This window comes from Pteropus medius, unplaced genomic scaffold (assembly GCF_902729225.1).
Source record: "Pteropus medius unplaced genomic scaffold, Ma_sr-lr_union100, whole genome shotgun sequence".
NCBI classification, from domain to species: Eukaryota; Metazoa; Chordata; class Mammalia; order Chiroptera; family Pteropodidae; genus Pteropus; species Pteropus medius.
Genome location: NW_024344378.1, coordinates 14,845,907 through 14,870,480, shown reverse-complemented (window position 1 = coordinate 14,870,480; position 24,574 = coordinate 14,845,907). Strand labels below are relative to the sequence as shown.

General features: G+C 36.5%; 1 long non-coding RNA gene across 2 annotated transcripts in view; it reads left to right on the top strand.

Annotated features, from left to right (window-relative positions):
* Positions 1 to 5,846: 5,846 nt before the first annotated feature.
* Positions 5,847 to 24,574, top strand: part of LOC120609112 (uncharacterized) — a 155,017-nt gene continuing 136,289 nt past the window's right edge. For both annotated transcript variants that reach the window (XR_005654676.1, XR_005654675.1), the window contains exons 1-3: positions 5,847 to 6,021; positions 7,352 to 7,472; positions 19,012 to 19,121. This is a non-coding gene — a long non-coding RNA (uncharacterized LOC120609112). The remainder of the gene's footprint in view (positions 6,022 to 7,351; positions 7,473 to 19,011; positions 19,122 to 24,574) is intronic.

Genomic DNA, 24,574 nt, shown 5'->3' with positions numbered 1-24,574 from the left:
TAATCATTGTTTTGTTGTTGTTAAAACGGAGCTCTGGCATGCGTTTCAACTTAGAGCCCAGGTAACACAGGACAGTTACGTCCCAACTTTCTCACCAACTCTAAGCCAGAGTTTGTCCAGGAGAATAAATGTGGACTCATAACATCTCTCACCTTACCGTTTTTAATAGCAGCCAACCTGTGGAGAGATGCACTATCTTAGGCCATGGCATTGAGAGGTTCAATTCAATTTCACCCGGATTTGAAAAGGCAAAAAGGCCCCCAGCTGACACTGATGTTATACAAGCAAATTAGCAATTAAGTGCAGAATAAATACCAGCATTAGATAAGGCAACATAAAAAGCAGGGTCTAAAGTAACCTGAGGAATGGAGGCTTGTAGGGTGGATTTCTAAGCAAAGATGAACTTTCCAGAGGAAATGATATTTATGCTAAAGTCTGAAAGATGGGTAGAAGTAAGCAGAGTAAAAATGAATAAGATTTTAATATGTTTAGAGTCTCATATATAGGAGTCAGGCAGGAATTGAAAGAGAGAGAAAGGAGCCTTGGAACATGGCTTGAAATTGGGGATTTCTTGCATTTTTGTTTTGTTTTGTTTGTTTGTTTTATCCTAAGTGCCAAATGTCCAGAGATTCTGCCATCCAGTTTTCTCCATGCAGACACATTATTGAAGTACTTGACTTTGATAGTAAGTCCCTCTTAAAGAGAAAGAAATTGGCAATCTCTGAGAGTGGAAAGATTGGGACTAGGACACATCTACAAAGTCCACTTTGACACTCTACCCCATATGGCTAACAAAATTTAAAATTGCCTCAGGAACTGGTGAGAGCTGAGAGGATGTGGAATAGTCAGGAAGAGAAAGGAGAGCATGTCATGGGCCCAGGGATTTCCACCTTCATAGGCTATAAATGAGTGGTGGATGCTGACACCTGCCCAGTCAATCTTAAGGAATCTGATGAATATCAATAACATAAGAGTGATGTCTATAATTTATAATGCTCAGGAGAGTGTTGTGGTTACTTGAATTTTTGATAGCTTAGATGAGTCATTTTTGGTCCTCCGAGAAGTAGTTGCCAACATGGGGTGAGATGTGTAAGAGATTTTGGAGGAAGCATCTGTGAAAAGTAAAAGGAGAGGGAACAGGAGTCACTGGAGAGAAACTTTAAACCACAATGTGGATATGAAACCTGTGAAAGGAGAGCAGAAAAAAGGTAGATTGGAAAGAACTGCTTCAAACTGCAACCTGGTTCTGAAAAAATCTCTACCAGCCCCAGTTTCTACAATGGTGCCGAGGAGTGACGTCACCAAGATGATGACATAAGTCATTCCCAACTTCACTTCCCCTCACAAGAAGACCAACTAACAACTATTTATGGACTAAAGGTGCTAAGAGTCTACCTGGCAATGGTTTGAGGTTTGACTGAATTTTATAGGGACATTCAGAAAAGAGATAACCCCTAAACACCATACCACTCCTCTCCTTTGTCCCAGACCCACATTCTAGTCCAGGGAAGAGTACAGGAAAACAAATTAGGATATTTTCTTTTATGGAAATACATTGAGAAATTTATCATCCACAGGACCACGGGCATGTGTGAAGGTCAATCATTGCTGGGAGAACATAAGGCAGTAGAGTTTCTTGGGCGTTGTTTCCTACTTTGTCTTCTCACGAACCCACCTCCACTTTAGTGAATCATAAATCATTCCCATCAGGTCATGGATTTGAACCTAATGCCTCACATTTGCTTCCCACATTCTGTGTTTCAATAAAATTGATATACTCTCTATGTACTGAATACAGTGAGCGTTAAGTAAAATATTACATAAAGTGCTTTAAGGCATTTTATGGAAGACTTAAGAACCAATCACGTCATTACTGAAAAATCAACCAAATCCTCCCTTTATACATCTCTCTGAGATAGTGGATATTTCCAGTTGTATAGTGATCACAAATGAGGAATTAATATATATAATCTAACATTAATTTTTTAAAATCTTTATCTTTGGAAAAAATATAGTCTTTCGAGAGATAATTTGATGTTGAAATGTATATACAATTTCTCTCTTCATGTCTAATCCATGCAATTAGATTTGAGTGTATATTTTTGCATCCCTTAAAAATCAATGTAGAAAAAATTCAGATAAAGACAAGATCTCTTTTGTATTAAATATATTTCATTATCTCTATTATTCTGGAGTATGGAAAACTCTCTCCACTAGTGTCCAAAAAGTCATTCTACCTGAAAAAGCTGTGTTCATACTGAGATGGATTGAAAATCAAAATCAGTAAAGAAACAGGATAATGTTAATGTTAAAAAAAATTAAACATTCTGTAACATCTAAGACTGAGCTTTCAAGCTATTATTTACTTTATTATTATTAGCAGAGTGACTGTGGACAGATGGCTTAATCTCATCTATAAAATGAGAATCAAAAATATATCTAATTTGTTGTGAATTTCAAATGAAAAAATGCTTACTGTATGCTCAAGAGCAAGTATTCAATAATCAACAACTATTACAGGAAATCAGTAAGTGTGGTAATTACCATGATTGATTCTGACTCAGATTGTCCAGATACAAATTCACACTAGAACACTTATTAGCTGTGTGACCTTGTAAACGTTATTAAATATTGCCATTGTCATTTCTGAAAAATGGTGTAATGACATAAACTATCTCACATTGTTAAGGAAGTTAAACAATATAGGATGTATAAAGAACCCAGAAGAGGGCCAGACATATATTAATCACTTATTAAAAGTCAGTTAAAATTATCATTATTACTATAATTGCTGTTCTAAGAATAAAAATGTATTTCATTTACCAGCGAGCATCGGCTCAGAGACTATAGACTTTGCAGAAATGAGACCTTTGCTTTAAGTTAAAATGTCAGCGAATAAAAGAGGCTATTGATAGAGAGGAAATGTCTCTCTTCTAAATAGAGTCACAATAACCTCTTAAACTATTTCCAGTACTGTTGTTGACACTCAGACCTCCAATGTCCTAAGCAGAGTCTCCTTAATGTGCACCCCCTGTTCTCTCTGGAGCCCTACTTTGAGGCTGAAGCAATCATACAGAACTTTCAAGGAGGGAGAGCCATCTGGTTATGGCATTCATTCATTCATTGGATTTGCCATTTTTAAATATAAAAGTTCCTAAATTATTAACTTTACGCAAAGTGATATTTGGTGGCAAAAGTAATATCTGCATGAAGTATTAAGTGATTTTTATGAAAGAAAGCCAAGTAATTTGACAGAGTGTAATAATTACACTGTCAAAGAATACAAGTTTCCATTTTCTTAGTGAAATCTATATTGCATGGTTTCGGTTTCACATGCTGTCACTAAGATGGTAAGATTTATTTCCCCTTCAGCATAATGGCTGAAGTTTTGTGGAAAATGTATATGCAGTGCCTGCTTTTCAGAAAGATGCCAAATCCATAGCATTGCTTATTTATTCACTGACGTGCACAATAAGAGGCCAACTTACATCCCAAAAGAACTGTAGAACAGACATTGTGCTGGTCAGATAGGCTAACATATAAATGATGATCTATTAATAGTGGAAACACTAAAATGCACCTTTCCAAAACAGCTTTCCACTCAAAACAACTGCTCACCAAAAAATGTTAGTTTTATGGCTGATGCAAAATTTGTGAGCAGTCTTCCCTTTTAACCAAAGAAGTTTCACACATAAATCATAAAGAGGCAGACAACAATCTACAACTGAGGATCACAGGATGAAGTTAATAGTGGTGTACCTCCTTGGATCAGCCATTTGTGTCATTCTATGTAAATCAAGTTTGTCAGCATTTATTCTAACTCCTCAAAGTCCGTATCTGTTCAACATCATTCATTGAAAGATATTCAGAAAGTACAAAGTTGATGTCTCATTTTGTGCTAGGCCCTGACAGCAGGAAGCAGCCATCAGCATGTGTTATCTCCCATTCTTGAGAATTCTTATAACCACATTGGAGAATTAAAACTTGTGTTAGTGAAAAACTTTTTATTTTTTTAATTAAAAAATTTAAAACTTGGGCATATGTACTAGGAATTAGAGCACTGTGTAAGGATGGGTTTCTGAGGGAATCAAGGAACTTGCCAGCACAGAAAATGATGCAGAGAAAGTCTACATCAGTTGGGGGACAGGTAGGAGACTTTTGATATTCTTTCTCACAATAGCCCATGACTCCATTGTGCTTGCATATGGAATAGAAATGAGGGAATGAGCGTGGTGATATCTGTCTCTTGCCCTATTTTTGGCCTCTTCACCTGTGATTATGGCTAGGGACTTCACTTTATCTGTGATTCTGATTCTCACCCCAACATCTTTATCTGAGGATTCAATGAGCTTATTCTAGTGAAAATGTCTTGTATACTGTCTTGGACTGTGTTGATGTAAGATTTATAAAAAAAAAAGAATACATTTGATATTCATAGCACAGAATTTGTCATGGATACAAAATGGGGAAAAGAGCCAAATTCCAACCTTTTCTTTCCATCTTTCCCATAACCACTTCCCCCACTATATATGACTTCATTAATTCTCCTTCTCTTCATCTTATTTCTTGGTCTTTCAAGAGCTGAACCCAACTTAATTGTTTTCTTTAATTACTCCTCAACATGTTACCCAAAAAACATTGAAGCTGACTGTGGAGATAATCTTCCGTTGGCTTTGAAGAAATAAGTGTCTGCTGGGAGAGGGTCACTTGGCTAGACCCCTTAACTGACCAAGTAGCTCTTCAACATGGTTGCTGTTTGCTGAAAGAGTCCATTAAGTATTCACTCTAATGTTCAGCAATTCTTGTGGAAACATTTACAGTGATGAATGAATTAACAGTTTGTCAGTCCCTTCACAATAATTACAATTTATCAGCTAAAAAAAGTTTTTGTACAGACAAAACTTGCCCACGTTGTCTGAGCCTTGAAACAATTATATTTGTATTTATTCACTTTCCAAATAAGACTTGAACTAAAGGGTGGATGAGTAAGAAAGAAAACTTGAAAAAAAAATGTCTGAGAAAGAAATAGGGGGAAAAAGTAAGAACAAAATGGGAGCTTTCTAGAAAGCCACAAGTGGAGAAGAACAGGAGGAGGAAGAGGAGAGAAAGCGCGTGGGCGAGACTGACTATGAGAAAAAGAGTAAATGGAGGTCCAAGAAAGAATAAGAAATGAGAAGGGGGAAAAAGGATTTAAAAAACTAGAAGGAAATAGGAGAGCTTTCAGAAAGAGGGAACTTTGTCACCGTGCCTCTGTTCTGTTGTTTTCTTTCTCTTCATTGAATTGCTGAATTAACATTTATTGAGCATTTGCTATTCCTTGGAGGGCTGGGCTAAGCCCTGTGAATATTAATAAAGAGAAATCTTATTTAAATTGGAGTTGGGACCAGGTCAGGGATAGGTAGTGGTCTGTGGCCTGTTAGAAATGGGGCTGCACAGCAGGATGTGAGCAGTGGGCCAGCAAAGCAAAGCTTCATCTGTATTTGTAGCCACACTCCAGTGCTAGCATCACCACCTCAGCTCCATCTCAGATTATCAGGTGTTAATTTTCACAGGAGCACCCATCCTTGGTGCCAAAAAGGTTGGGAACCACTGCCCTAGGGGGAGTTACCACACGCTACCACTTACCTTGAATTATGCCCAACAGGAAGAGAGGTACTTTCCATCTCTAACAAGGAGATCTTTTTCCCACTCTACCACAGCAGGGAAAGGAGGATCTTCTCTGCCTGGCAACCCCCCAGCCAATGAAAGACTATTATAACTCAGCCAATGAAAAGCCACTATATTTTGAACTCCCAGTTTCCTCCAATGAACTGTTTGTTTACATTAGACCTTCTGAATTCCCGTTTCCGCTATAAGACCGCTTCCCTATTGTTTCTGAGTAAACGCATTATTTGCTGGAGAAATATCTGGCTGGCTATTTATTTAAGGTCAACAGCCCAGAGGGAAGTTTCACAGAAGACCACCAAAACTGCTGATAAATCCTTAGGAATTGTTATTGGCTGTGCAAACACCATAGAGCGGGTAAGATGGATCATTCTTTTACAGTCGCAGGTGTACAGGTGTGGACTTTGGAAATAGTCTCTGAGAAGCAGATGAAGCACACACTTATACATATGCTCACACACATATATGCATGCATTCATACATGCTGTAGTTACCATTTAAATTTATTTTCAACCAGTCTCCTGGAGGGGGGCGGGGAGGGGGAAAGCCTAGGAAAGTGATTAGGCCTCTAGTCTCCAGAGTCAAATTGCTTGGTTTTAAATCTTGGGTTCATCACCTAGCAACAGGTAAACTTGGGTAGTTGATTATTTTAACTTCTCAAAGCCTCAAATCTTAGGTGATTTAAACTCTTTAAGCCTCAAATTCTTTTTATAGATCATTATCTATTAAGACGTGAAGGCAGAGAGGTTAAAGAGCTTCAAACACCATCCTTTCAAAGTCAATCTGCAAAAAAAGAGTAGGTACGGAAGAATTATTCAGTGCACAGCTAACTTTTTAGGAATTCCTAAGATCTTGGATTGTAAGTAAGGACCATGCTTATGAAATCAATTCCTTATTGGAGGAAATAAGAAAATATAGTTTCTCCAGCCCAAAGCCTAAATACATACTTTCCACATATTCTTAGATCTCAGACAGGGAAGCATGTCCTTTTAAAGGTTTAAAAGGTGCATGTGTTTGTAAAAGGGCTGTGCAGGTGGGTGGGCATGGCCCTGGGGGTACTGGGGGGCAGGGGAGGGCAAGTGCAGAACTAAATAGGTTCTGTGAGAAAGAGCCAGTTTAAATTTCTGTGCTAAGTGTGTCACTATGAGACCTAATCAAAAACCCACAACAAATGTTTCAAGTTTACAATTGAATGAATACCTTTAAATGAAAGAAGAAAAAAGGCAGGAGAAGTGGGGTAAATAAAACAACCTGTAGTGTTTTATTTCCAACTCTTCCCAGGAGTACTGCACAGCAGCCTCTCCCAGAGTGAGCAATTATCAGGCACAGTCGAGAGAAGGGCTGTTGATGAGAAGTGCCATACAGAGCTGTGAACCTCTCGGTGGCCTGATGGAGGTCCACAGCTCTAAGAGAAGAGGATGTAGTTTTACACTTTTACAAAATCAATGAATTAAGCCAAAATTGGTAACAGAGAACATGACTTTCTTCTTCCCAAATCCCAGCCTCTTTAGCAATGGTCAAGCTTCACTAAACTTTTTCTTAGAAGTGAAAAACAATAAATCTGGATGTTTGTGTATCATCTCTAACAATCTACTGAAATAAAGTGAAAAAGAGCTTAACTACATGTGAGTTATTTACAGAAAGATAACTTTAATTTTATATTTAAATATTTAACATACATTCAAAGGCTGGAGGAAAAGATGCATGATGTTTCGGCTGCGGGGATAACCAACCAGCTAAAGTGGAAAAGGAAGATATCGACATGCTCTCTGTACATTGCCTTTCTGTGGTCTCGACCTCTCATGGAGGTAGGTGAGCTGCTCAAAGCAACAGACACTGATGGATTTTATATCCATTTTTCAACTCACACACCTACTAACATATGAAATCTGTTGTTTCCCAATTATTGCAGGAGCACTGAATAGCAGAGTGGGATTCAGAACAATGGGAAACTGCTATCACTGATTTATTTAGAGTAGCCTGCAACCCGGATTGGGGAGAAATAACCCAAGAAATTCTCAAACATACATATGGGCTTTACATAGTTATTGAAAACCTCACACTCTTTTGCATTTTCTACCCGGCTTCTCTGTGAAGCCAATTTGTACCATCACCTGGGTGGATCTTTCAGTGCTGCCCATTTTCTTCAACGCATTAGGCCTGTCCATCCAACTCCTTACGTTACTATGTTATTAAAACATGAGAGTGGTTTGGAGTCTTAGGGGATCCCTTCCTTCTCTGACTGTAACCTTAATGTTGCTTGGTTTTCTTTTAAATGTATGTAAGTCAAATTTACTTCTGAGATACTAATCAACAGTTAGTGAGTTTTCTGGACTCCAGGCTCATTAGATGTTGGAAAATAAAGATAAAAAAAAAAAATCAAGAGATTGTTGCAGCAAGAGCATTTGGAGACTGATTCTCTCTGGTATCTGAGGATTTCTTCCAGCCTAAGTGTCCTCTGATTGGATTGACATCCCAGAACCTAGGGCCATGAGAGAAAAGTTGGTTCTCATATCCCTCTATTCCTGTTGCATCTGAAACAGTGCTGTGAGCAATGATCCTTAGTCATTCTTTCTCTCATGTATTCATTCTGCTCTGCAACTGAGAAGGACTATGCAGGGTTTACTTTACCTGGTAACAGCGGAAGGAAATCAAGATGCCTCTCTAAAAAAGCTTACAGAAAAGTCAATGGTAAAATGTTAACTTTAGAGAGGAACAGAGAATTCACCTAGTCCAATCTCTTCATTTTACAAGTAGGGAAACTTGCACAAAGTTGTGTGGAGGGTAAAGTTGCTTTAACTTTCTGATTCTGAGTCAGAGTTCATTCCTGGTCATAAGAAGAACACACAGATGCTCTTATTAGTCCAAATCCTTCAAGATGGCAAAAGATTTACTCTCAAGAGTCTGCTGGACTTAAGTTTAAAATCTATGTCTACCAATTTAAACCAGCTTTGTGACTTTAGTCACATTTTGTAGATTTATAAACTGATGTTCAGGGAAGTCAAATAATCTGCCCAGTGCATAAAGTGTACTCTGTATACTGAATGGGAACTCTATTCTCAAATAAGGTCATCTTGCAAAGCCCTTGGCACAATGTACGGCATCACAGTGCATGACACTTAATAAAAGAGAGATACTATCAACCTATTATGATAATTATTCTTATTGCTACTAGTAGTATTACCTTAAAATATCAGCTGACCCTCCTTAATATAATTAACAGACATCGATAATCAGCTTTTAAAGTTTCTTTCTTGTATTTCCTTCCCATGCACACTTGGGGCAGGTTTTTTTCAGCATAACTCCAATTTATTAGCTGCATTTTAGTCCCTTTTTTTTTTTGTCACTCCTATTTGTACCCCATTGTCAGCTGCCAAGCTTCTGCATTTCCTTGTGTTCACAATTTTGACCATTAGGTGTGAAATTACTGCCACGAGAAAGTGGCAAGCGATGGTTTGTAACCTTTTACTGTCATAAAACTCACTTTATAAAAACAGAAGGAAACATAGAGAAACAGGGTTGGTGATCTCAAGGAATATATATGCACATATACTGTATCAAACAGGATACTGTACTTGTATACTGTACTGTAGGAACCTGTAGAGAGTCAATGCCAGAGCTAGGAAGAGAAACCCCTTCCTTCTCTACTGTCCTTCCAGCACCTCTACTGACAAACTTGACATTGAACCAGCTGGCAAAAGACAAATAGTTACAAGGTCCATCTCTATTATTATAGAACAGACAAGAAAGGATAAATTTGGATGGGAAAAATAATAATAAGTAGCACATTAACCTAGACAGCTCTACTGAATTTGGGATTCTCTTGAGCAACTGTCACATGGAAATTGGTATTTAGATATCCCCCAAAACTACAAACTTAACATATCAAGGACCAAATATATAACCTTTCTCCCCAAACCTGATCTCCCTCCAGCTCTACCACCCAATTTCATTTTCTGCTTCATTAGAGTCTTATGGGACCACCGCTGTATATGCAGTCTGTCTTGGCCAAAACATCATCACGTGGATGTGACTGTACAGGAGCCTGCACTGCCTATGTCTCCAGCCTCATTTCATATTTTATACTTCCCTTCCTCATTTTACTCAACCCCACTAATCATACCCATCTGCTTTATGCCCCTTAGACTTGTCACACTCCCTGCTTGATTCATTCATCTCCCTGTTACCCAGCCATTCCTAGAAACTCCATTCATCCTCAACGTTCCGGCTCACTTTTCACCTCCTCAGGTGTACTCACACCTCCTAAAGTCAACCTGTTCTATCTTATGGTCTCCTAACACAATATACCTTTGAAGATATAATTTTAATTTGCATGTGTGTTATGTGTTTGCTTGCATTTGTCTGTCTGTCTGCCTGTGTCTTCTCAAATCTCACTCAGTCAAGAGCCCATACATTTGGGAATAAATCTTTTAAAAAGTATTCTCAGTCTCCTGATGTTTAAACAGAGAAAATTAGAATGCAAGCATTGCCTTTGTTTCCATTTTTCAGATTAAGAAATTGAGAATTAAAGAAGGTAGTGGTTCTATTATGTATCACCCCTCTCTTAGGCCTGGTTTCAAACTCAGCTTTTTATATGATAAAACCACTACATTTCTTTTTTTTTCAAACTCTCTTAAATTTTATTTTCTCATGCAATAGTGTAAGATCAGTATGTATATATATGTAAAATCATATATTCACATCTATTTTATTGCATTCTTTGTGTTTCTGAAAACAATGTAAACCACTATGTTAAAACAAACTCTCTTCTCTCAAATGGCATATCGTCTACTCATACTTCTCACATATCTAGAAGCAGCCTTAGCAGCTACTGATTTTCATCCTTAGATGTTTTCACTTTTATACATTTTTTTTCTTTTGGTGTCTAGGCTTCACTTTTTTTTTTTTTTTTGCACTTTAAAAACTTATTTTATATTAGTTTCAGGTATACAGTGCAATGGCTAGACATTTATATAACTTACGAAGCGATCCCCCACAGTTACTCTAGCACCTTCTGGCACTACACACAACCATACAATAATATTGACTGTATTCCCTATTGACTATACTCCCATGACATTTCTTTAAAAACGTTTTCCCCTGCTAACTCCTTCATATATATTTCTCTCTCTTCTTTCTCTCTCTCTCTCTCTCTCTCTCTCTCTCTCTCTCTCTCTCTCTCCTCTCTGTTTCTGTGTAGATAAATGGAAGATAGATAGAAAAAAAAATATATATATATATTTATTTATATATACATATACATATATTGAGAGATAATATGTACATATTCTTCCAACACAGACTATAATCTCTTTAGGGGAGGGCAGAGTGTTTTATGATTCTATATCAAGTTTAACTGAGACAATAGACAGGTGATCTGATGTTTGAACAGTTGGTTGATTATAAATTCGGTGCCTAAGGCAGTCAGATCCCAAACTCCTGATATTAGAGAAGAAACAACAGTAGTTGGATACTCTAGGGCACAGATGATTTATTCACTGGTGGGTGGAGTGCTTAACTAGACTTATATCCCGTATATCCCACAACACAGAACATGGAATTCCAAAATAAATGTGGCATTAAAATAAATTAAACAGCTTTACAATAGAGAAAAAATCAAGATCTGCTTTTTAATCCTAGTTTTAATTAAAGCCATATTTTCCTTGGAAACTTGAAAGATCTCTGAGACCTTCACTGGCTTCTATTCTCAACAGAGACAAGAAGACAATAAGATGGACCTCTGGTTTCATAGGTTGAAAGCCTATAAGCCACAGCAGGTTAGCTTGTGAAAGGACCTTATTTACTCTGATTACCTTCTTCAGTTGGCTCCCTCAGTGTGGTCATGCTGTCTTTTCCTTGGGAATAATCTCAGTATTCAATAAGAGATGAGCTCTATCATTTTCAAGAAATGGCAGACAAGCAAAGAAAATAAGGCATAGAAAAGCTTCAGAAAAATATTGCTTGAGCGAGGGAAGAAAATATGTTTTCTTCCATGCTACTCTCGATTGTACTGGTGATGTTCACTTCTCATGCCATGGTTTAGAGCCATGAGAGGTGGAATATCAGATGTAAAAATGTTCACTTCAAGGGAAGTAACTGCAGGGAATCTTTCTTGGCCTGGACATTAACTTTACAGTTGGCATGCAATATTATATTACTTTCAGGTATACAACATAGTGATTAGACGTTTATGTAACTTACAATGTAATCACCCCAATAAATCTAGTACCCATCTGACACCATACATAGTTATTACATTATTGACTATATTCTTTATGCTGTACTTTACATCCCCATGACTATTTTGTAACTACCAATTTTTACTTTTTCATATATACTTTTTCTTTTTCACCCCTCCCCCAAACCCTCCCATCTGGCAACCATCAAAATATTCTCTGTATCTCTGTTTGTTTCTGTTTTGTTTGTTTATTTTGTTCTTTAGATTCCACATGTATGTGAAATCATATGGCATTTGTCTTTCTCTGACTTCACTCAGCACTATACCCTCTAGGTCCATCCATGTTGTTACAGATGGCAAGATTTCATTCTTTTTTATGAAATATTCCATAGTATATATGCACCACCACCTCTTCTTTATCTGCTCATTCATTGATGGACATCCAGGTTGCCAGCATATCTTGGCTATTATAAGTAATGCTGCAATGAATATATGGATTCTCATGTCCCTTCTAGGTAGTGTTTGGGGTTTCTTCAGATAAATACCCAGAAGTAGGATTACTGGATCCTTCTTTGTCTCTTGTTATAGCCTTTATTTTAAAGTCTATTTTGTCTTGTATAAGTATCGCTAACCCAGCTTTTTTGTTTGTTTGTTTTTATTTTCATGAAACATCTTTTTCCATCCCTTTATTTTGTCTGCGTATGTCTTTCGATGTGAAATGAGTCTCTTGAAGGCAACATATGTAAGGGTCTTGTTTTCTTATCCATTCAGCCACTCTATCTTTTGATAGGAGCATTTAATCCATTTACATTTGAAGTAATTTTTAATAGATATGTAGTTATTGCCATTTTGTTATTCATAGTTTTGAACTTTTTTCTTTTTTCTTCTTAAAAAAGTCTCTTTAACATTTCTTGTAATACTGGTTTGGTGGCGATGAACTCCTTTAGCTTTTTTGTTGTTTGGAAAGCTCTTTATCTGTCCTTTGATTCTGAAGATAGCTTTGCTGGATAGCATAATCTTGGTCGTAGGTCTTTGCTTTTTATCACTGAATATTTCATGCCAATTCCTTTTGGTCTGCAAAGTTTCTGTTGAGAAATCAGACAGTGATTATGGGAGCTCTTTAGTAAGTAACTAATTGTTTTGACAGTGATTATGGGAGCTCTTTAATAAATAACTAATTGTTTTTCACTTGCTGCTTTTAAGAGTCTCTCTTTGATTTTACCTTTGGCATTTTAATTATAATGTGGTTTGATGTGGGCCTCTTCAGGTTTATCTTGTTTGGGACTCTGTGCTTCCTGGGCTTGTATGTCTATTCCCTTCACCAGTTTAGGGAAGTTTTCTGTCATTATGTCTTCAGATAGGTTTTCAGTTCCTTGCTTTCTCTTCTCTTTCAAGTAACCCTATGATGTGAATGTTGATACACTTGATGTTGTCCTAGAAGTCTTTTAAACTATACTCATTTTTTTGGACTCTTTTATCTTGTTGCCATTCTGATTGGGTATTTTCTGCTACCTTATTTTCTAAATCACTGATTTGATCCTCCTCTTTATCTAATCTACTGTTAATTCCCTCTAATGTAGTCACCATTTCATTTATTACAATATTCATTTCTTACTGGTTCTTTTTATGTTTTCTATCTCCATTTTTATGTTTTATGTCTCTTTGTTAAAGTTAGCACTGAGTTCATTTACTCTGCCCCTAAGTTCATTGAGCATCCTTATAACCAGTGTCTGGAACTCTGCATTTGGTAGATTGCTTGTCTTTATTTTGTTTAGTTCTTTTTCCAGAGCTTTGTTCTGTTCTTTCATTTGGGACATGTTTCTTTATTTCTCCATTTTGGCTGCCTCTCTGTGTTTATTTCTATGTATTAGGTAGGGCTGCTATGTCTCCTATAGGTCTTAGTAGAGTGGCCTTATATAATAGGTGTCCTGTGGGGCCCAGTAGCACAGTTTCCTTTGTAACATGAACCAGATTCTTCAGGTACATCCCTTGTATGGTTTGTGTGTGCTATCCTGCTGTAGTTGAGCCTTGGTTGCTATTTGCACATCAGTGGGAGGGACTGACCCATAGGCTGATTGTGAGGACTGGCCATGACTACAGTGGAGGAGCTGTTATGCAGGGGCTGACCCTACAGAGCAGGATTAGCTTTAGCAGGGCTCTGCTGCCTGCCCTGTCTGCCATTTAGGTGTATGTTGTCCACTGAGGCAGCTGGATGGTGCTCTGGCTTAATTGGAAGCTGGCCACCAGGTATGTGGGCCCTGGGACCACCTCCACCTGCACTGGGCCTGGAAGTTCTTCAAGAGGCCAAGCTGTGAACCAAGGCCAGCTGCTGCTAATGGGCTGCTCAGCAAGAGGTATAGGGCATGCTGAAGCCAGATACTGCTTGTTTGGGTTTTGTGAGCCTTAAGAGAGATTTTAGGTAAGTCTGCAGTATGAGTCAAGACAGGACTTTTATAATGGAAAAGCCACTAGAAGCGGCTTGGGTGGGCCTGCAAGTTGAGTGGGGTGGGGTCTCAGAGAATTATCCGCGCAGGGTAGCCAGATTGAAGAAGACTCAGATATGGCAGTCCTTTGTCTGCACTTGGGTGGGTGAGGGCCCAACAAAGGAACAGTAATTCTGCCAGCACTTTTGTTTGGGAAAAAGCTGCCCCTCCAGCCTTCACTCTGAAGCTCAACAACTCAGCTCCTCCCTGTTTGTCTCTGGTGCCTTTAGAGCTGCTGCCCCTGTGCTAGAGCTCAGAGCAAGTGAGTCCATCTGTAAGTCCATGCATGGGTCCTTTAAGAGAAACTCCTGGCAGTCCAACAGCCCGCTGTCTCACTCAGTCACAGTCTCTACGGGTTTTCACAGCCAGAAGTTGTGGAGACTTCTCTTCCCAGCACTGGAACCCTGGGCTTGGGAGCTGGGTGTGGGGCTGGGTCCCCTCACTCCTCTGAGGGAACCTCTATAACCAAGATAGCCTTCCCGATTTTTAACCTCAATACACAGATGTGGGACCAGCCCATTCCACGTCTCTGTTCCCATGCCAGTCTTGAGATGGCTTCTTCTGTATGTCCTTATTTGTAGGACTTCTGTTTAGCTAGACTTCAGGAGAGTCTCAATGATGGTTGCTCTGTAGTTTAGTTGTAATTCAGATGTAGTCCCGAGTGGAGGTAAGCACAACATTTACCACTCTACCATCTTGACTGGAGAGTGTTTCATTTTAAATGGTGTTAATTTCATTTGTGGTCTATGTGTATTTCCCTTAAAATCAATTCTCTAGTTTGTTGTCTCTAATATTATTGTTCTAAATATAGGATATAGAATGTGCATTGTTCCAAATTATGTAGTCAGTTAGCACTGGAGTTATGACAGCCTGATGGCAGAAAGAAGAAAAGGAAAAAGAAATCAAAACTGTCCTAACCATGCCATTAGTAATACCCTACCCAGTCCCAGCTGTGAGAAGGAGAGAGGTTGCTCATGCCTAGGGGGAATAAAACAACAACAAAATAAAACACTACAGTGGAGAATCCCAACTAACTGTGCAAAATGAATTCCAAAATTTATTTTTCTTAATAAATTTGATTTGACTTGTTCACTACTTATTCCTAATAGAAAAGTGATAAACATCAAACCTCTCAGGTGGACTGTCATTTCTAAATTATTGTGCTTAAGTCTAGAATCAAAATCCTTGTAGACCACACTTCAAGGGAGAGACAAAATATTTTGGTTCCTTCATTTTTATTTTGGAGTTTAGCTGCTATACATCTAGGATTTCAATCAAAATAGGTCACAATTTCTGCAAGCTCAATTGAGGGATATGAAGGGTCAAAAAAAAAATGGAAATCTTTAAGTAATCTTAATAGCAGGAGATTCTAATAATGCCCACTCAGTTACATTTCCACATTCAACTCATAAACTATTGACTCTTTCTTCTAGATATTTGTTTTGGGGGAAACTAAAATTTACATCCGTTTAAGGTCGAGAAAAGCAGAAAAGACCGCCTATTTTAAAATAAAATAAAACAAACAAATGAAACAACGATACACGGCCCAGAAACATCTTTGATATGAATACGTAATAAATTTCTGCTACTCTACAACAGCTGCAAACAAGAAGAGAAGGTCAGAGAGTTGGGATTAAAGTTGGTTACAGATGAGGCCTTGATAATGTGCTTTCCTCTCTTGCATAGTTTGCATCCTCTGCTGCAAGGGAAGGGTGAAATCTCAAAGCAAGGAACTTGCTTTTGTTGAATCTGGGCTCCAGGCTATTAGGCTGTTGGCTCTTTTGAAGTTATTCCTGATACTTGCATTGATAGTTATCCCGACTCCCTAGCCTGGGTGAAATTACTTTTTATAAAATTCTGTTATACCATATACTTCTCTTTTTATAAAAGTTGTGAATATACATTCAATACAATAATCATTTGATTATTTCTGTTTCTTCCACTAGGCTATAAACACCATGTTTTGTTTTGTTCTATTTTGTTTTGTTTTTATTTTTGTGTATCCTAACAGCTATTCCTCTTAGCTATCTATTGCTGTGCATCAAATTACCACAGACCCCAGTGATTTAAAACAACACACATCTAGTAAAATGTTGCAGACAGTGGAAACCAGTATAGAAATGACTAAAGAAAAATTATACATAGAGTTACTACTTCTGGATATGCGTACGAAACAGTTGAAAGCAAGGATCTGAACAAATATCGTACACCCATGTTCATAACAACATTATTCACAATAGCCAAAAAACAGAAGCAATCCATGTGTCCATTGATAGATAAATGGATAAACACAATATGGTATATACATACAATGGAATATTATTGAGCCTTAAAAAGGAAATTCTCACACATGCTATGATGTGGATAAAACTTGAAAAAATTTGCTGAGCAAAATAAGTTTAAAGGGAAAATAATGTATTATTCAACTTACATGAGATCCTAGAGTAGTCAAAATCACAGAGACAGAATGTAGAATTGTGTTTGCCAGGGGCCAGGAGGAGAGGGGAATAGGAGGAATTGAATGATACAGAGTTCCAGTTGAAGAAGATGAAAAAGTTCTGAAGATTGATGGTGATAGTTGTACAACAATGTAAATATACTTAATACTGTGGAACTCTACACTTAAATGATTAAAATGGTAAATTTTATGCTACACAAATTTACCACAATACATCTGTGGGCCAAAAATTTATACACAACAGAGTCCTCTAAGGTTTTTCACAAAGCTGCAGTGAAGGTGGTGGCCAAGGCTTGGGTCTTATCTGAAGAACTGACTGAAAAAAGATCTACTTATAAGCTCCTGTGGTTGTTTGCTGAATCAGTACCTCAATGGCTATTGAACTGAAGGTCTCAGTTTCTAACTAGCTTTTGGCTGCAGGCTGCCTTTAGCTCCTTGCCATGTAATCCTCTTCAAAATGGCAGCTGGCTTCATCAAAACATACTGGCCACAGGGAAATAAACTATGCTAGTAAGATAGATGGCATAATATTTTTTAATCTAATCATAGATGTTTCATCTCTCATTATTGCCATAATCTTTGGTTAGAACCAAGTTACATAAGGGAAAGAGATTGCAAAAGACCATAAATATCAAGAGGTAGAAACCAGTGGGGACCATGGCAGGACTCTGTCAACCATGCAGACCTAGAACTATGAAGGTAGATTCTTTTTTTTTTTTCCGTAGGTTGTGTATATCAAGTTCTCAACTCTGGATTTTCTTTTTCTTGTTATTTAGTTTTATTATTTTATTTTTTTATTTTTTCCCATAATACAGTCTCATTTTATTTTATTTTTTTATTAATATTTTTTTATCTGTCTAAGTAGATTCTAAGAATGGATAATAGCTTCAAAAGAAGTCTGGACTCTGGGAGCCCAGCCAATAAAAGGAGATCAGGGCAAAATAAAAAGTCAATACCGAGTCTTTAGTCAGGAACACTAAAATTACAGGCCAGGATTGTGTTGGAGCCAGCCTCCAATGGGAAGACAATTATATTCTTTCAGGAAATAATAATTAGCTTTCTGGGCCAAAGGAGGCCTAGAGCCTAAGACTGGTGCCAGGATGGCAGCAATAGTTAAGGCTTAGCTCAGCTCAAATGCTCTAAACCTTGCTCAATTGATGGGTCCTCATGCAGCTGTTTGAGGTAAAGCCTAGATTTTAGATTTGTCTAATTTCTTTCTCCAATTTCCCGCCCACGGGAATTGGGATTGGGTCCAAATAACTTGTTTGATAGACTGCTCTGGGTCTGAAAATTCTGACTACAAAATATGCACCACGGCAAATCAACTTCCCATATTTTTTTTTTTTGCCAATGAAATTTAGAAAATATACTTCTGAACCCAGAGCATGGATATTGCTTAGGAGCTGTAATTTGAGGTACTATTTTTTGTGGGACTTTTGGCTTGCTTTTTGTTTTGTTTGTGTGTTTGTTTGATCCTTGGGCAAATAAGTCCTAAGTGATCAATGTAGCTTCGTTGATCAGGAACTTTATTTAGGAGAATGGGTGGAGATGGTGATGAGGCTGGAGTAGAGACACAAAGAAGAATTTGTTATCTGTTTTTATAGAGAGTGATCTTTTTTTTTTTTGTACTTTTCATAGTAAGACACTCGCTAGTAGACAAGCAAGAAAAAAAGCACATCACCTGGTAAAAGAAGAAAAAGGCATACAAGAAAAAAATAGAGCCCCAGGAGCTTCTCCCTAACCTGAAACAGTTTCCTCCAATGTTCCCCATAGCTGTCATTTGTTCTAAGTGATAAGAACTTCGAATTCCAGAAACCTGTTTGCTTTTAATCGGTACTTTGTGAAACCAATAACCACATTATTTCTCTGAGTCAAATCCCCTATCTATGTGAATATAGAATATGTAAATATTTATTTGCATAATAATGCTGAAAAATTGCAAGTGCCTATTTGCAAATCGCACATGAATTTAAAAATAAATGACTTTTCACAGCTCCATTTTTTTGCAGTGATTTTCCATCTAAATACAGAATTGCTTTATAGAGTGACCACAGTTCACTCTTTCTAATTCCATCATGTGGCCATCATTGTGGTTAAGTAAAATGAAACTCAGGCATATTGACCTAGTAATAACTTTTTTAGGGATGAGAATGGGTAGACATAGAGGAGGTCCCTAGTGGATTGACTTTCATGACTTAGTGATACTTTTTTACTTCATCAACAAATAGGTGGTTGGATGTACAATCCTGCCAATGAAGTTCTGAACACGAGGAGCTAGTACTTCAGACATGACATGAGAACCATGATCCAGCCACCACTTACCTTTCATCTATAACAAGTAAGTTTGTTCTCGCCTATTTTGTTGATTGGTTCTAAATCCACTGAGTTCAAGGAATCCTGCATGGACAAAGTACCAAAGACTAATTATGAAGATTTTTGTAATAAATAATCCAAGAGTTTAGAAAATTTAAGAGCCTTTCCCCATCAAAATAATGACAATTTAAAAGCCTTACCTTTATCGACACAGTCCTTTTTATTCTACACATTTTTTATTCTCAAAGCTACAAATATAAAAGCAAGAACTATTTTCCATCTTTCCATCTCAAAATTCAAACTATCATTCCCCCCCACCACTCCCGGTTTGAACACATTGCTCTTTCTAGAAACATCACTATTTCCAATGTCACAAATACACTCTTTTAACTCGAGGGATTATGTCGAGTTTTAAAATTCATTCCCTATTAAAAAGGACAGTATTCTTCCTTTCTTTTTTCTTCTTGGAATACCCTGAACATGCTTATCAATCTTGTAATGCAATTGACAGACCAAATCATTAACATATATTTGGCTTTCAAGCTTTTCAGAGAAATGTCTCAGTACACCAAGACTCACTTTTGGAAATCCTTGCTCTATAACCACATAGCTCCAGAAGCCTTCCCTTCTGTTGCTCTGATTTACCTGACAATTTTGGTGAAATTATTTGTAAAAACAAATGTTTGATTGTAACCCAGAATTTTGTGCCTGCCAGTATATGATTTGGCTTTCAAAACGTATCTTTCTCATTCTTTCCTTCTTTTCTTAGTCAACTGTCTTTTAAACATCTTCCCAAAAGACTTCCTTTTACATTTTGTCTAGACTCTAGAAGGCATTGATGTCTATATAATCCTTAAGTCTGGCAAAAACATATCTGATTCCATTCACTTCCTATAGAAGAAGAATGAAGCTATAGTTAATGCAAAAATATATTATGGCCAGCATGGTATTTTTGATGGCCCAAAACAAGAAATTCAATAAAAAAGCCAAGTGAGAGGTCTAAAATGGCATATTCTTTTATTCACAGACAACTTGGATGGCTGATTGCATTTCAATTCAATTATACTGTTTTATTGCAAATAATAAACACATTTAGAAAAGAAAAATGTGTTATAAATTTAAATAAATTCCAATATCCTCAGTTTTATTTTTTACATCTGATATTTTTTATGTAATGATTTGCTATATTGCAATGCACCACACTAACTCAATAAAAACAAGGATAGAATTGGTTTAGAGTAAATATGTATGCAAATGTAATTTTATGTTTAAGCTCAGAAACTACGTAGAAAGGTAAGAACTCAGAAACGAACACACATCATATTTTTTAAATATATGGAAAACTCAATTTCTTACATGTATATATGTTTATGTATAATTATATATGTATGTACATATAATTGTATATATAATTAAATATATATATATCTCCTCGAGTTTACAATTAGAAATTGATTTTCTATTTATACAAAAATATAGTCAAAACCTGAAGAGATACTTACTCTGAAGAATGATTTATTGCTACGAACAAAGTTCTCCCAATCATTAAGCTATTCCTTTTTTCCCCAAATGTATCCTGCTATATTCTGCTTTATAATGCTGAAAATGAGATGACACACTAGATTTCTTGTTCGTGAAATGCTTCCTGTTAGGTTTCATAAGAAAAGTCATACAAGAAGACAGGAGGAGGGGAGAAGGAATTGCTCCTTCCTGTTACCTTTGCTGTTTATATCGGCAGTGGTCGTTTCCCCTAGCATCAGCAGTATTACAGGCTCCAGTTTCTTTTGTTATTCCCCCCAAAATATCCTTCCTGTGCCTCTTTAAAGGCAATAGAAACATCTGAGTATGGTTTCTGGAAATAGTATGGCGGCTACTTGGTAATAATAATGCTAAACTCTTTACTAAAATAAAATGAGAAATTGACAATTTATGGCATACAGTTTCATCACAATTAAATAAAATACCATCTGTGGTTGAGACAAAGATCTTACTAGAACAAATGGTTTGGACACTAAGTGGTGACTGCATTTGGTCGCAATGAAGATGATAAGGGCTGTGAGTAAGATGGCAATGATCACTGTACTGGAACGCTTTCTGAAAGAAATAAAAAGCTTGGGTTTTTAATCTCTAAGATCAATTCAATGTCAAAGTAACAGAAAGCTTCAATAGTGGCCTAAAATTAATATCTTATTTCTTGTAGCCATAGGGAAACATCTCTGGAAAATAAATCCAAATTTTATTGTATGAGTTGCAAAATTACAAGAAAATGTAACTTACAGAAACAAACACTTTTTTGTGTGAATGTTAGGACTTTAGAAAGAAGTAGGAGCCTGAACCTTGGAATAGAGACATCTAGATGAATTTAGAAGAAGCCGAAATTCTTGAAACCCTTGAATCTCTCAATGTTATGCTTGCCAGTAGGAACAGCCTTCTTCACATCTCTGAGCAAACTAACTTGATCAAATCTTTGTAATAAATTCCATCAATTCAATATGCTAAATTCACTTTGCTAAATACTAAGGTAGTTTCTGTTTTTCTGAGTGGACTATGACTGGTATAATATTCTAATACATCTTTTTATTCTTCTTAAAATATAATGAACTAGGGTGAGAAAAACTTTGATGATTGTTATTATGCATTATAATTCATTTGATTTTTAACTCTAGACTTTTCTTTAAAAATCATAATAAATAAAAATAATTTTTTCCATATTCCCCAATGCAGAGATCATCTTTTGATATAAGTACAGCTCACAGTATATAGCTGTCTATATATTGCTTATTCTTCTTAAGAGTTTTTGCCTTCTTCCCCATCTTCTTTCTTTTCCCCTTAAATTTGAAATGATATCTATTTTTGACAAAGCCAAAAGCTTTAAACCAAACAACAGTTTCCACTTACTCCAAACCTGTAGCTTTCCAAGGGTCTTCTAGCAGTTTTAACTGTTCATTGTCAAATTAGCTGCCAAATTCAATTCATTCTAGGTATTATGTGCCTAAAATGATGATAGACACAAATCCTGACACTGAGGCAAACTTCACAACAACGTACCCCTTTTCATTCTTTCTAGTTCATCTAAACAATCTCCTTATTGGTCTTCCTGCATCATTTCTTTCTTTTTTCATAAAGATTTTATATTTTGGCAGTATTCTAAACTAATATCTCTAGAACACCTATATACAATTTGTAAGGTAGCAACATAACCCGTGACTGTGGTAAAGGAAGACAGTACCACATACTGTCTTGATGCCATCTGACTTCGTTATTAATATTCCTATAGTTGATGGAGTCAAAATATCAAAATAAGTAGAATTGTATCAAAATATCAAAATATCAAAATAAGTTGAACACGATGGTTCTAATCTTCTTTCTAGAAGTATTGGTATGTATGATATTAAACTTTTTAAAGTACATCTACTATGGTATGATATTAATGGTATGATATTACCATATTACCATATTAATGGTATGATATTAAACTTGATTAAGTACATCTACTCTGCCATCATGTCAAATATATCTATATATCTCCATAGATCTATTTAGCTATCTGTCTGTATGTGTTATATATAATTGGCTTTTGCCTCAGAAATATGCAGTTCTATAACATGGTATGTACATCACTGATGCTTTCTAGTGGCATTTCCAAGCTTTTCTATTTGGTAAAACAGCTAAAAGCAATAGTAATTATATATTGATTTTTTGATAATGAAGACAAAAATGCCAGGCTGACCTTTATATATCCAGAGTCCATTTTCATTTAGAAAAATTTGATGTCCTTAACATAAAAAATATGGTGTTCACATTTCTTTTTCCTATCTTGGAGAAATAAGTAAACAGAATAGGTGAACAGAGCTAAGCTGCCTGATACTCCAGTCTCTGGGAAATTGAAATGTCTAACACTCAACAGAACTTGTCTTATTTGAGAGACTTAATGGTTTCACACATTTGAGGGAATATTTGACAAATCATTAGCTGACCACTAGAGAAAGCTAACTAACCTAGCAGAAACTTCAGTGGCCACATGCAACAAATAATAGAAACTTTTCATATTTAGATCACTGAAGTCACTAAATAAACAATAACAACTATTATAACAAATAACAACTGGAGTGTCCATATTACATTATATAAATGCAGTTTTCGGTAACAGCAACAAAAAATATGAGAAATGCTAAGAAACTAGAGAGTGTGGCCCATACACAGAAAAACAAAAGCAGCCAATAGAAACTATCTCTGAAGAAATACAGACATTGGACTTACTAAACAAATCAGCTATTTTAAATAAGTTCAGAGAACTAAAGGAAATCACTGCCAAAAAAAAAAAAAACCTTTAAAAAGTGTGAGAATAATGTCTTGGCAAATAGAGACCTTCACTGAACAGATAGAATTTTAAAAAATAAACCAAATAGAAATTCTGGAGTTGAAAAGTCATTAATTAAATAAATATTCAACAGAGGGGCTCAAAGGAAGATTTGAACAGGCAAAAAAAAAAATCAGTGAACTTAAATATAGCTCAATCGAGATTATTCAGTACAATGAACAAAAAGATGAAAAGGATGAAAGGAAATGAAAAGTACCTCACAGACTGGCAAGACATCCTCAAACATACCAGCACCTGCATAAAGCAATTCCAGTAGAAGAGGAAAGAAAGAAACAGACAGAAAGAATATTTTAAGACCTAATGGCAAAAAGCTCCTCAAAGTTGATGAAAAAAAAAAATTAATATATACAGCCCAGAAGTTCAATAAACTCCAAGTGGGATAAAGTCAAATAGATCCTCAACTAGTAACATCACAAATTGCCATCAGCAGATCATCATCAGAATCCATGCAGGCCAGAAGACAATGGGATGACATATTCAAAGTGATGAAGGAAAAAGGCTCTCAACCAAGAATTCTATACCCAGAAAATATTATCAAAAATGAAAGTGAAAGTAGACATTCCCAGATATGCAAAATTTGAGAGAATTCATTGCTAGCAGACATGCCCTTCTTAAAGAAGTACTTAAAGGAGTCCTAAGGCTGAAATTAAAGCACACTAGAGAGTAAAGTGAGTCCACACAAATAGATTAAAGAGCCCAAATAGAGATAAATAAATAAGTAGCCTAAATGCTTCCATCATAGTGAATGTACTCCCATGTGGAGCAACCCTCATTATATATAATATCTGAATTCTACCCAGCCAGGCTTTCTCTTGCATTTTTACTCAGTGATGTTCCTTGGGTCGCAAGCAACAAATTTAACTTCTACTCACATTTGAAAGCCTTACAGTTATTTAAAAACACTTAATACTTCCCCTTGAGTCTTCTCTCCATAGGATAAGTTGCCCCACACTAAATGTCAACCTCTTGCTCAACTAATGCTTGTCAAATATAATCCCAATGTTAGAATACTTATTGTTCACATTCTGATATCTGGCCCATCTTTTGAATTTTTGTGTCACTTCATTGTAATCACTCCTTTCCTTGCGTGCTGAGGA